A 13823-nucleotide genomic window follows, 5' to 3' on the forward strand; every position below is an offset into this window, starting at 1 on the left:
GAGTGGAAGCTAAATACTACCAGCCTGGCACTGGCTGATTGTGTGTAAAGTATGTTCCTGCCAGTTCAAGTGGTAACAGAACTGGAGTGAGACCAGCACAGCAGCATAGGGACGGGTATGTAAACAGTGGGCAACCACATGCCAAGCATTCAATGAACTTTCTTTGCAGGAATAATTATCTGCAAACATGCACAGTAAAAGAAATATAATGACCAGGTTATTTATTACCTCTTTAAAAAAAACACTTCTTTATTCATTTTATCTGATAACATTGACTTAAATAAATTCTAGATTTTGAGCATGTTCATGTCCAAAAGCCACAGAGGAATTAAATTTCATTGCCTGTGTGCACATGTTTAAAGCATTTAGCTCTTAAGATCATGTAGAATGATATATTTAAACAAGTAGTAGACACTTACTGGATATTAAAAACACAAAAAGTAATTTAAGTAAAACCCTCCCTAAAATGTAAAATTAATAATGTTTTCCTGCTCTTAGATATTTCCTTTAATTTGCTATGATCAAAGCCTTTGGGAAAGAGGAAAGATTTTAAAAGAAGCTCTATGTTTAGGTAACAGCCATGAAATTCAAATAAAAACAGTGTTTAAAGTTTCCGAAAATGTCAGTCGTCCACGTGCTGTTCACACAGTATTCTTTGGAGAGTCTTGTATTTATGGAAGTAAAACTGTTTGATGTAAAGTGATTGAGAGTACAGTTTTACTTGTATTCATTATGAAAACTAAGCAAATACTGAACATAAGATATTTCCACATGTGGAGACCAACAGAAAAAAATTAAGAAAATATACAAAAAATGTATTAAAGCCACCCAAAGTAACCCGTGATATATACTGTGGCCATTGAAAATAGTTGTTGTCTCATGGAGACAATCCCTGTTCATATGCCCCATTAGGGTATATGGCCATCATAGAAGAGTCACTTCCTTGAGACAGACCTCTATTAGCCCCAAAGGGAAAGCAACTCTGACAGACTCAAGCCATCCGTTAATTGCATGTAATACTACGTTGCCCCTGCAGTCTCTTTGCAATGTGAAGAGACGGCCACTTTAAGGCTATGTTCACACGGGGCGGATACGCTACGTAAAGGTACACAGGGCATCCTCCCTGGCAGCCGCAGGGAATTCCAGACAAAATTGTGGTGTGGTTTTTCCGCTGTGGAGATTCTGCAATGAAAAAATAAATGGATATACTTACCATGGCAAAGCGTCCCTCCAAGTTCCTGACGTCCTGACGTTCTGCAACCCTGGGATAATGTTTCATCCCATGTGACCACTGCAGCCTGTGATTGGCTGCAGCGGTCACATGGGATGAAACGTCATAGTATAATATATATTTTTTCCTGAGTTGCAATTTTTGTGGCGAAATCGCAGCTTTTCTGCCACAAACATCCCAACATCTGCTATTTGTTGCAGGTTTTACCTGCACCAAAAAAGCAGCGATGACGCAAATACAATTGACATGCTGCAGATTAAAAGAACTCACCGCAGGTCAATTTCTGAGCCGTTTTTCCACTCTGCTGCTACTGTATTATGTTGCGTATTTTCCACAAAAAAATCAGTTTACGCTACGTGTGAACTCACCCTAACTTGCTTTTACTGGTATTTATAGTGGTCATTTCTATTCTTTAGTGGTTATTTTTTTTTCTTGGGGCATCAGGCCTTTTCTTTTCTTCAGTCTTATATACTCCGTATGTATCAAGAATTGATTTCATTCAGGATAATACACATAATGATGTCAAAGGATAATCTACTCAGTGAAGTTACAGGAATTACACTAGCTGCAATGACATCCAGTACAGTAAATTAAAAAAACATAATGATGTCACAATTCATGTAAAATGTACACAATGACATCACAGTACAGGTCAGTCAATAATGCAAAAAGTGATGAAGCAGTAGTAGAATAATTCACTTAACATGGGTAATCATGGCTCTCCATAATATTAAGAATGTGGCTCCATTCAATTATCCACACCCCTTCCATCATCCGTCATCCATAGTCATCACAAACTTCACCATACCTCTGTGTGGAGATAGACCCCCGTAGTTGTTAGGCCCCATAAGAGCTGCTATGCCTGCTACTCTGGTAGTTATGCCTATAATCGCCAGTGTGGTTCTCATGGTGGAAGATTCTGGCGGTAGTGCGCTCCGGAGCACCAATGGAAATCGGACAATCCATTTTTGTACAATCTTACACAGTGCTTGTACAAGTGGGAAGGTCTAGCTTTAATTCTTAGTGCAAACATATGTTTTTTTATACTTTGACAAGCATACATGAGACTATCTAACCATGTTCCTTTCGAGCCACACAAAGAAAATTGGCAAAGTTGTCTGCAGATGTAATGGTATAGCCTATTCATAAACATATTATGAACTTGGCCCATTTTATGGTCTGACAGACAGATAAATGTGATCCACAATGTCTAGTTTAGTGGTTTTATCTTATTTTAATTGGTATTTATGATGCAATGAAGTATACACATAGGGAAAATGACCTACCACCTTAAAGGGGTTTTCCAGCCACTAAAAATTGATGGCTTATCTTCAGGATTAGCCATCAATAGCTGATGGGTCGGGGGTCCGACTATCAAGACCACCGCCGATCAGCTGTTTTGAAGGGGCCGCAGTGCTCTTATGAGTGCCGCTTCCCCTACATTTCTTCTTGCTCAGTCGTTGACATTAATTTAGCAGTGATTCACAGGTATTGCAGCCTTTTCTTCTATTGAAGTGAATGGGAGAAAAGGCTGCAATACCTGTGAATCGCCACTAAATGCATGTCGACAACTCACAGTGAGCAAGTAGAAATGAAGCGGAAGCAGCGCTCGTACGAGAGCTGCACCCCCTTCAAAACCGCTGATCAGCGGTGGTCCCGAAAGTCGGACACCGACCCATCAGCTATTGATGGCCTATCCTGAGGATAGGCCATCAATTTTTAGTGTCTGGAAAACCCCTTTCATTGAAAATCATTAAACTACAGCTACCTAACTTTAACAAGGGATTGTCCAAAAGAACACAACCCCAAAGGACAGATCCCGATCAACGTGTATCACAGGCATTGAAAATTATGTTTGAGTCCAAAAAACACTAGCCATATGATCCGGTGTGGTTTAGATGTTTTTTTTATGTATGCTTGTTGTACTATTATCATGGCCATTCATTGTACATCGAATACAGATGCCTGCTACTCTTCTTGCTATTACAATTTGACATTCTTACCTTCCTCAATTGTTTTCACAATTTTTTTAGTATACTATTTATAACTATGTTTAGCCAGTTTATGGTGTCTATTCTACAATCTTTATCACAATCCTAAATCAAAACTGTGAAACAGTTTGTTTTTTCATTTCTTTCAGACTGCTTTGTTTGATGTGACATAGCACATCATATTGACACGCATCATGTTTCACTACTCTATGAACAGTTTATTCCCGCTACCTCACAAATTTAATTCCCAGTACTGTATTTTTCAATGGTTGTAATGATTATGTCTGTATATGGGTACTTCAATGGAAGCTGTGGTGGCTGTACAAACTCTAAAGGTCCCGACCTTGCCGTTGTTCTCCGTTATCAGCCAATATCACAGGATCACGATCCAATACTATAAAACGAAAAGCGAATGTCTGTTTGTCTGTCCTCTATAGGCATCTAAACGCCTGAACCATTTGACCCCAAATTTGGCACATAGGTACATTGGGTGTCCAGGAAGGCTTTATTAAATGTCCCAACCTTGCCGTTGTTCTCCTTTATCAGCCGTTATGATAGGATCACGATCCAATTAGATTCCTACTTTCATTTTAAAAGGGGCCTTGAAAAGATGAGAGCTGGAATTAGAGCACTTTACTCAGCAAACTTGGGCCAGGCTTTATCAGCAACAGATCAGACAGGTGGCTCTCAGAAGCGCAGAGACACTTGCCGAAACCCAGGCCAGAAAGCAAGCTGACCATCATGTTGTCTGGCGTTATAATGAAGGGGTTTTCATGCATGATTTTGCTTTCAATTATGATGCAACCATAGCCTATGGTCACCGTAGATTGGTTGTGATTGGAAAAATGGAAATTCCATGCACTTTACCTGCTCTAGAAGCGTTAGACCAAACGCTGAGAGACTAAGGAAACGTTCAGACGTGGCGGAATTTTTCCACTGCAAATGTTGGTGCAGATTCGGTGCAATTACACAACGAATCTGCAGCAACATTTGCATATTTGACAGGTAATTCAGAAGTTGTAGAGATCACTGCAAACTTGCCACAGATTTCAGTTTTTGCATTGCAAAGGCTGAAATCCGCAGTGAAACTCCACTGCTTCTCCGCAACATAATGTGCATCCTGTGGAGGGCAAATTTAGCATCGCAGCCTCATTTCCGCACAGTTATTTTCCGCAATGTCTGAACTAAGTTTCCTAAAAATGTATCGAAGCAAATTAAAAAAACGGCTGCTGCAGAATTCCACTGCGAACTGTCCGCAGCGGAATTCAACTGCAATTCCGCCACGTCTGAATGTGCCCTTAAGAGATAAAATCCAAACTTTTGGAGATGAATCTGCTCAGCAATTCTCCCAATTGTTTCTCATACTTGGCAATCGTGTAGTCCAACAAGATAGCATTTAGTTTAACAAAGGAAGAACTCCCTACCATTATTGGATATGTCAGAGAGCTATTTTGGCACCAAGAAATGATGCGGTAAACGCAATTAACTTGTAAATTCTTAAGGAGTTGCCGGGATTAGTTTATTCTTACAACACTATTCACAACACACTAGATCCAGAACAGATGCTGCAATGCCCAGTTGAGTTTTTAAACTTTTGAGAACCAACGGGAATGCCTCCGCATCACCTGGATCTAATAGTTGGTGCTCCAGTTATTCTCTTGAGAAATCTGGATGCACCAAGATTGTGTAATAGAACCAGAATGTGCATTAAAACATGCCATCCCCATGTGCTGGAAGCAACCATCCTCACTAGTTTTATTCACCGAATTCCACTGATTATCTCAGATAACACAATACCTTTTAAACTATTATAGTTCCCAGTTAGGTTATCATCTGCAAAGACGATAAATAAGGGCCAAGGCCAATCGTTGAGGTGGCTGGCATAAATCTGGACTGCATGTTTCTCGCATGGACAATTGTATGTTGCCTGCTCCAGAGTTGGATGAGGTAGAAATCTTTAGGTCTATGCACCTGGCAATAAAACTGGCAACGTTGTTTATTAACAGGCTCTGTCATAGAGTCTTATGATACCGTCTCCTACCAGTTTAGCTGTTAGGTATTTAGGAGGTTAAAAATTAAATAAACAGTGTGTAACTGCCGGGATATATAGGGCTACTATCAATTTCCCCATAAATTAAAAAATGAGGGCACAGATTGGATCCTGGGCACCGTTGGAACAAATACAATGAACACAAACAGACAGACCAACAGTTTATACCCAGGCAGCGCCGGGTACATTTTCTAGTTGTATGTAAATAGTGTACACAGCGTTTCTCTAAGCTGTTGCAGCCAATCAGAACAACAAGTAGACCCAGATGGTGGCACATCCCTACCCTGTCGACTTGTTTAGGACTACTTCCTACCAAGCGAGCCTTCTTGGCACCTCTGACTGCCAGAGATATAGAGTGTATCCACTAGCTCACCTTCTATGCACTGGTAAATCCATGCACTGGAATTCAAAACCATTTAGGGAAATATAAGTCGAAATTGGTTATTCAACCATAAGTACTATATTCTTCTAGTGAAGCTGTTTTAGTAAGATTTTGATTGAAGCCAGCCCTCAAATTAAGAAAAGCCGTTCGAGAGGAATCACTGCCCTAGGATAAGGATTAAATCATGTATTGTGGAAAATCTCAGTCATCAAAATTCACTGTTTGGTCTTTAAATATCTCCCTTAGCATGGCGTGAGGATTTATTCAAGGAACAAATGAGAAATGGATGTAACCTCCCAACTGTATGTGATGGTTTTCAGATGAGCTAGCCACATGGTAAATGGTTTACGACTCATATTGATAATATAGCTGAATATGAAGTATGAACAATTATTACATCCAGGGTCTTTCTGCTGCCTGAAGAGAAAAACGAGATGGTGCCTCCACCCCAATTGGAGATGGGTACACGTGGCACATGTAAGCATTTGCAGATGTAAACTTCACCTTTAAATACTCTGGTCACACCTCATACAGTATTTCTCGTCATAGTTTTTAAGATGATACTCACAGGAGTGCCCTTTTGAGGAAAAAAATTGCAATATGGGACACGTATTAAATATACAATATAATGATAAATAAATCAAAGGAACTGCTTCTCCAAAGAGCTTCTCCTTTGCAATTTGAAGTCATTGTGATGCCTTACAGATCAATTTTATTTGCATATATTACTGTTTTTATTATATATTATCTTAATGTCTCATCTGGAAGGCAGGTCAGACATTTGTACAAATATTTAACCTTCTACCATAGAGTAGTAGCAGAGATTCTGCTCACACAAGCATAAACATTAAAGCTGAGGAGAAAATGTTCCTGTACTATACTATAATATACATTTGTTATAATGGCAGATCTACTTCATAACTGAAATAATCAATATTCACCATCATTCCTGGACTTCAAAACAAATGTATGGAAGAAGTTCGGAGGAGAAAAGTTATTATCCAAGGGAATTTTTCTGGCAGTGAAATTCCATATGGCGGAAAGTGATCTTATATAAATATGATTTTCATGGTTTATAAAATTAAATGAAGAGAACTCGGTAAGAACAATAAACAGTTCTTTCTTTTGCGGAAGATACCCACAGACACATAGGAGAGGCAGAGCAAGCAGCAGTTTACACTTTCACAATCCAGACCAAAATTTCAATAAAACCCTGCAAGCTATTCACTTACTTCTAAGGAAAATAAGAGCCAGCTGTGTTATTTTGAATACAGAAGCTCCATGAAGCAAAAGTATAAAGAGACAGATTTTTCAGTACTTGTAATTTGGAGAATAGTGTTAAACATGGGGATGTCATCCAAAAATAGTGCCAGGGCCATCATGTCTGATGAGGTAGTGAGCAGCTGAGCTGTCCCGTTTCTGCAATATTTATAGGTGTGGTCATGAAAATAAAGGGCGTGTTTATGCAATTTGCATTTCTAGGCTGCACGTTTATGCAAAAAAAAAAGTTACGGAAATGGAGATGCTGGTTGTGAACATGTTTAATCAGGAGATTAGTACATAAAACTATATCACTATAAAGACATATTTACATAGTTACATAGTACATATTTTATGCTTCATCTATTCACCTCAACACTCTGCTTCAACATGACTGCTTATTAATAGATAGCAAATATTATTTTTGTGTTTCAGGGGCAATGCTAGGGTCTTGAAATATTAGAGGCATATGTCTCCCCAGAAAAAAATATTTGCAGATACTATATGGACAAAAGTATTCGGATACACCTCTTAATCATATAATTCAGATGTTTCATTCAGTCCCATTGCCACAGGTGTATACAATCCAGCACCTAGCCATGTAGTCCGTCTGTACAATCATTTGTGAAAGAATGGGTCGTCCTAAAGAGCTCACTGAATTCCAGCGTGTTACTGTAATAAGATGCCACCATTACAAGTCAGTTTGTGAAATTTCTTCCCTCCTAGATATTCCACAATCAACTGTAAATGGTATTATTGCAAAATTGAAAAGCATTTAGGAACCACAGCAACTAAGCCACGATATGGTGGACCACGTAAAGTTACAGAGTGGGATCGACAAGTGTTGAGGCGTATAGTACATAACAGATGCCAACACTCTGTTGACTCAAAAACTGCAGAGATCCAAACCTCCTCTGCCATTAACATCTGTAAATAACTGTGCGCCGGGTGCTTTATGGCATAGGTTTCCATTGCCGAGCGGCAGCATGTAAGTCTTACATCACTAAGCACAATGCCGAGTATCAAATGAACTGGTGTAAAGCACGCCGCCAGTGGACTCTGGAGTAGTGGAAGCATGTTTTCTGGAGTAATAAACAATGTTTCACAGAATTGTGAACAACTGTAAAGTTTAGTGGAGGAGGGATAATGCGATGGGGTTTGTCTTTCAGGGTTGGCCTAGACCCCTTATTTCCAGTGAAGGGAAATCTTAATGCTTCCGCATACCAAGACATTTTACAGAACTCTTTGCTTCCAACTTTGTGGGCAGAGTTTGGGGAAGGTCCTTTTCTGTTCCAGCATGACTGTGCCCCAGTGCTAGGTCCATAAAGCCATGGTGGGTGAGTTTGGTGTGGAAGAACTTGACTTTCCTGTACAGAGCCCTGACCTCAACACCATCGAACACCTTTAACATAAATAGAGATTGTGAGCCAGGCCTTTTTGTCCAAATTAGTCTCTGACCTTACAAATATTCTTCTGGATGAATGTGGAAAAAATCCCACAGATACACTCCAAAATCGTGTAGAAAGGCTTTCTAGAAGAGTGGAAGCTGTTTTAGCTGCAAAGGGGGTGAGAGCATCTCTAAAATGTCAGGTTTTGTGGTGTGCACCCAGTATGCAGTGGTTAGTACCTACTAAAAGTGGTCCAAGGTAGAACAACCAGTGAACTGGCGACATGGTTATGAGTCCCCAGGCTCGTTGATGTGTGCGCGGGGAGCGAATATTAGCCCCTCTGATCTAATTCAACAGAAGCACTACTGTAGCACAAATTGCTGAAAAAGTTAGTGCTGGCTATGACAGAAAGGTGTGTAATGAATGAATATATATATATATATACATGTGTATATATATATATATATATATATATATATATATATATACACTACCGTTCAAAAGTTTAGGGTCACTTAGAAATTTCCTTATTTTTGAAAGAAAAGCACAGTTTTTTTCAATGAAGATAACATTAAATTAATCAGAAATACAATCTATACATTTTTAATGTGCTAAACGACTATTCTAGCTGCAAACGTCTGGTTTTTAATGCAATATCTACATAGGTGTATAGAGGCCCATTTCCAGCAACCATCACTCCAGTGTTCTAATGGTACATTGTGTTTGCTAACTGTGTTAGAAGGCTAATGGATGATTAGAAAACACTTGAAAACCGCTGTGCAATTATGTTAGCACCGCTGTAAACAGTTTTGCTCTCAAAATGGCTAGAAAAAGAGAGCTTTCATGTGAAACTCGACAGTCTACTCTTGTTCTTAGAAATGAAGGCTATTCCATGCGATAAATTGCCAAGAAACTGAAGATTTCCTACAATGGTGTGTACTACTCCCTTCAGAGGACAGCACAAACAGGTTCTAACCAGAGTAGAAAGAGAAGTGGGAGGCCCCGCTGCACAACTGAGCAACAAGACAAGTACATTAGAGTCTCTAGTTTGAGAAATAGACGCCTCACAGGTCCTCAACTGGCAGCTTAATTAAATAGTACCCGCAAAACGCCAGTGTCAACGTCTACAGTGAAGAGGCGACTCCGGGATGCTGGCCTTCAGGGCAGAGTGGCAAAGAAAAAGCCATATCTGGGACTGGCTAATAAAAGGAAAAGATTAATATGGGCAAAAGCACACAGACATTGGACAGAGGAAGATTGGAAAAAAGTGTTATGGACAGACGAATCGAAGTTTGAGGTGTTTGGATCACACAGAAGAACATTTGTGAGACGCAGAACAACTGAAAAGATGCTGGAAGAGTGCCTGACGCCATCTGTCAAGCATGGTGGAGGTAATGTGATGGTCTGGGGTTGCTTTGGTGCTGGTAAAGTGGGAGATTTGTACAAGGTAATAGGGATTTTGAATAAGGAAGGCTATCACTCCATTTTGCAACGCCATGCCATACCCTGTGGACAGAGCTTGATTGGAGACAATTTCATCCTACAACAGGACAATGACCCAAAGCACACCTCCAAATTATGCAAGAACTATTTAGGGAAGAAGCAGGCAGCTGGTATTCTATCTGTAATGGAGTGGCCAGCGCAGTCACCAGATCTCAACCCCATAGAGCTGTTGTGGGAGCAGCTTGACCGTATGGTACGCAAGAAGTGCCCATCAAGCCAATCCAACTTGTGGGAGGGGCTTCTGGAAGCATGGGGTGAAATTTCTCCCGATTACCTCAGCAAATTAACAGCTAGAATGTCAAAGGTCTGCAATGCTGTAATTGCTGCAAATCAGGGGCGGACATACCGCATGTGCAGCCGGTGCAGCTGCACAAGGGCCCCGCGTGGGAAGGGGGCCCGTTCAGTGGCGTAACTACCACAGTAGCAGCCGTAGCAGCTGCTACGGGGCCCGCGGCATGGGGGGGCCCGTGTCGCCCTGACAGGCACATTACATTTTATGTACCAGGCCTGGCGGCACGGGCCCCCTCATGCCTAGTAGCATCACAACACTAGGCATGAGGGGAGGGAGGGGGCGGGGGCCCGGTGATAGCCGCCACACTGCACTACCAATCGGGAGGGAGGGGGCGGGTGCCCGGGCCCGGTGATAGCCGCTACACTGCACTGCCAATCTGGCACAGATGAATAGGACAGGACGGCGATGCTGGTGGTAGGAGGAGCGCTCAGGCAGGGGAGAGGACAGGGGGCGGTGCGACGTAAGACTTCGGGCGGCTGGACAGTACAGTCAGGACTGCCGGAGAACTCATAGGATGAGCGGAGGACAGACACAGGACGAGTGGAGGACGTGCAGACTGCAGAGGACAGGTAGATGAAGTTAAAAAGTTCATGTCAGAAGGGAGAAGTTTTTATGTAGAAAAATCTGCCTCATAATTCCTTCCGGAATTTTGAGGCATATTTTGACCTGCCGGTAGAACACTTCCCGCGTTTTTCATTGCGTTTTTTTGTGGCGTTTTTCGGCCATCGGGCCGTGGGCAGGGAAACGCAGCAAAAAACGCATTTTCTGCCTGCCATTGTTGTCAATGGGAAGTCAGAGACAGAAACGCCCGAAGAAAGGGCATTGCGCTTCTTTTTCCCGCATGCGGTTTTTACTGCTCGCAGGAAAAATTTCATGGATTTCAATGGGAGGCACTTTCTGACGTTTTTCGCGAAAAAAACCTCAGTGTGAACTCCCCCTAACACAGGGGCGTAACTACTGCTATAGCAGCCGTAGCGGCTGCTACGGGGCCGCGGCATGAGGGGGCCCGCGTCACCTGCCGGCACGGGCCCCCACCTTGGCCGGAATCTCCGCTAGCTGCCGCTATGGCTGCTACAGCGCGATGCCACGGAACACTACGGCAGAGCAGGGAGTATCTCCCCGCTCTGCCATTAAACATAAGACATGTATCCCCTATCCACAGGATAGGGGATACGTGTGTGATCGCTGGCATTGATAGGGAGAACGGGGGACCGAAAGTCCCCTGAAGTTCTCCATCACAAACCTCGGACTTCCGGGGTCTGTGTCGGCAGCTCCGTAGAAATGAATGGAGCGCCGGTCACACTTGAGCTGCGCAGACACCGGAAGTCAGAGGTGAGTGATGGAGAACTTCGGGGGACTTTCGGTCCCCCGCTCTCCCTATCAATGCCAGCGATCACACATGTATCCCCTATCCTGTGGATAGGGGATACATGTCTTTTGTCTTTTCACACTGTAGGTCGCATTTTTTTGAGTGATTGGGGGTGTATGGCGTTCCCTACAGGGGGGGGGCTGTATAGCGTTCCCTACAGGGGGGGGCTGTAAGGCGTTCCCTACAGGGGGGGCTGTATAGCGTTCCCTACAGGGGGGGCTGTATAGCGTTCCCTACAGGGGGGTCTGTATGGCGTTCCCTAAAGGGGGGTCTGTATGGCGTTCCCTACAGGGGGGGGCTGTATGACTTTCCCTACAGACCCCCCCTGTAGATAACGCCATACAGACCCCACTGTAGATAACGCCATAAAGTCCCCCCTGTAGATAACACCATACAGCCCCCTGTAGATAACGCCATACAGCCCCCCTGTAGATAACGCCATACAGCCCCCTCTGTAGATAGCGCCATACAGTCCCCCCTGTAGATAGCGCCATACAGTCCCCCCTGTAGATAGCGCCATACAGTCCCCCCTGTAGATAGCGCCATACAGTCCCCCCTGTAGATAGCGCCATACAGACCCCCCTGTAGATAGCGCCATACAGACCCCTCTGTAGATAGCGCCATACAGTCCCCCCTGTAGATAACGCCATACAGCCCCCTCTGTTGATAGCGCCATACAGTCCCCCCTGTAGATAACGCCATACAGCCCCCTCTGTAGATATCTTGAGATTCAGTCCTGCTTGATAGGTAACAGTGCAGTAAGCTAAGCATGATAAGATCATCTAAATTATTGCATCTCAGTTGCATGAGTGCTTTGTGTTATATTCAATGATTCAATTTAACCTAAGTCTCTAAATGTGGGCAAAGAAAATAAAAAAACTATACTCACCTCCTCCCTCGCCTCCGTTCACCCGCCGCAGCCCCCATCCTCCTGTCTCGGTCTGTGTTACAAGTGTACAAGGCTGCACTGGTGACGCGCTGCCGATGGCACGTGACCGCTGCTGCCAATAACTCCTCATTGGTGTGCTGCTGAGGACAGTAGTTCCACAGCAAATCGCTGTTGAGGGCATTGATTGGCTGCAGCGGTCATGTGCCATCGACCGCGCGTCACCACAGCAGCTTTGTAAACACAGAAAGGGATAGGGGCTGCGGAGGGGGAACGGAGGCGCCGGAGGAGGTGAGTATAGGTTTTTCATTTTCTTTGCCCACATTTAGGGACTTAGTTTAGATAAGAATTTAACCCGGAAAAAAATGTGTTACTTGTGTTCTAAACTGGTAATAAAATGTACAATATAAATCTTCCTTCATAATTTTTATTAGTAAGGTTTATTTTTATATGCATATATATGTTTAGGTAACTTTGTCGGTATTGGGGGGGGGGCGGGGGGGCCCTGGCACATTATCTGCACAGGGGCCTTTTGCAGTCTGTGTCCGCCACTGCTGCAAATGGAGCATTCTTTGACGAAAGCAAAGTTTGAAGGAGAAAATTATTATTTAAAATAAAAATCATTATTTCTAACCTTGTCAATGTCTTGACTATATTTTCTAGTCATTTTGCAACTCATTTGATAAATATAAGTGTGAGTTTTCATGGAAAACACAAAATTGTCTGGGTGACCCCAAACTTTTGGACGGTAGTGTATATATAAAACAAAGACAACGTTTATAATACGATAGGCTTAGTTACATTGCCTAAACCGTAATTCTCCCTGGATATTACTTTATAATAAAAATCAGTTCTGGGGAGCCTGAAACCTTTATCCATATAGAAAATCTTCCCCAAATCATTTGCCGTCTCATAAAAAGTTATCTATGTAAGATAGTTTAACCAGATACTACCACCACATAGTGTCTATTTAATACCACCATATTGTTACTGAATAAAATACACTGTATAGACCAATATTACCATACAGAGAACATATAGTGGTAAATACGAGTTCTATATAGACGCTTTGCAGACCATATAAGTGAATAACAGTTAAATCCAGTGATTTACAGGTGATGTCTTCACTAATTGGAGCTGTTAACTTTCACTTTTCCTCTCCATCTGGCCCAGAGCTACATGACGATTTTTGCCAACCATGCTTTGTAGAGTTTGTTGGTCAGACATGTTTGCCTCCTCACTTTTCTAGCATCGTCCCCACTTATTCCTCATTCTCTACATAAACTTCCCATCCTGCTGCTCTTTAACAGTATCATTCTGCTGCTTTCCACCATTACTGTGCTTGTTGCTTGTCCTAGTGCCCACATTACTGTACCTGCTGTGTAGTAAAGTGCCCCAAATACTGTACTTCAGAATACAATTGTGTCATAACTATTGCTACCCCAACAATAATACTGACAAACAGGTAGTA

Source organism: Rhinoderma darwinii, chromosome 5 (genome assembly GCF_050947455.1).
Source record: "Rhinoderma darwinii isolate aRhiDar2 chromosome 5, aRhiDar2.hap1, whole genome shotgun sequence".
NCBI lineage: Eukaryota > Metazoa > Chordata > Amphibia > Anura > Rhinodermatidae > Rhinoderma > Rhinoderma darwinii.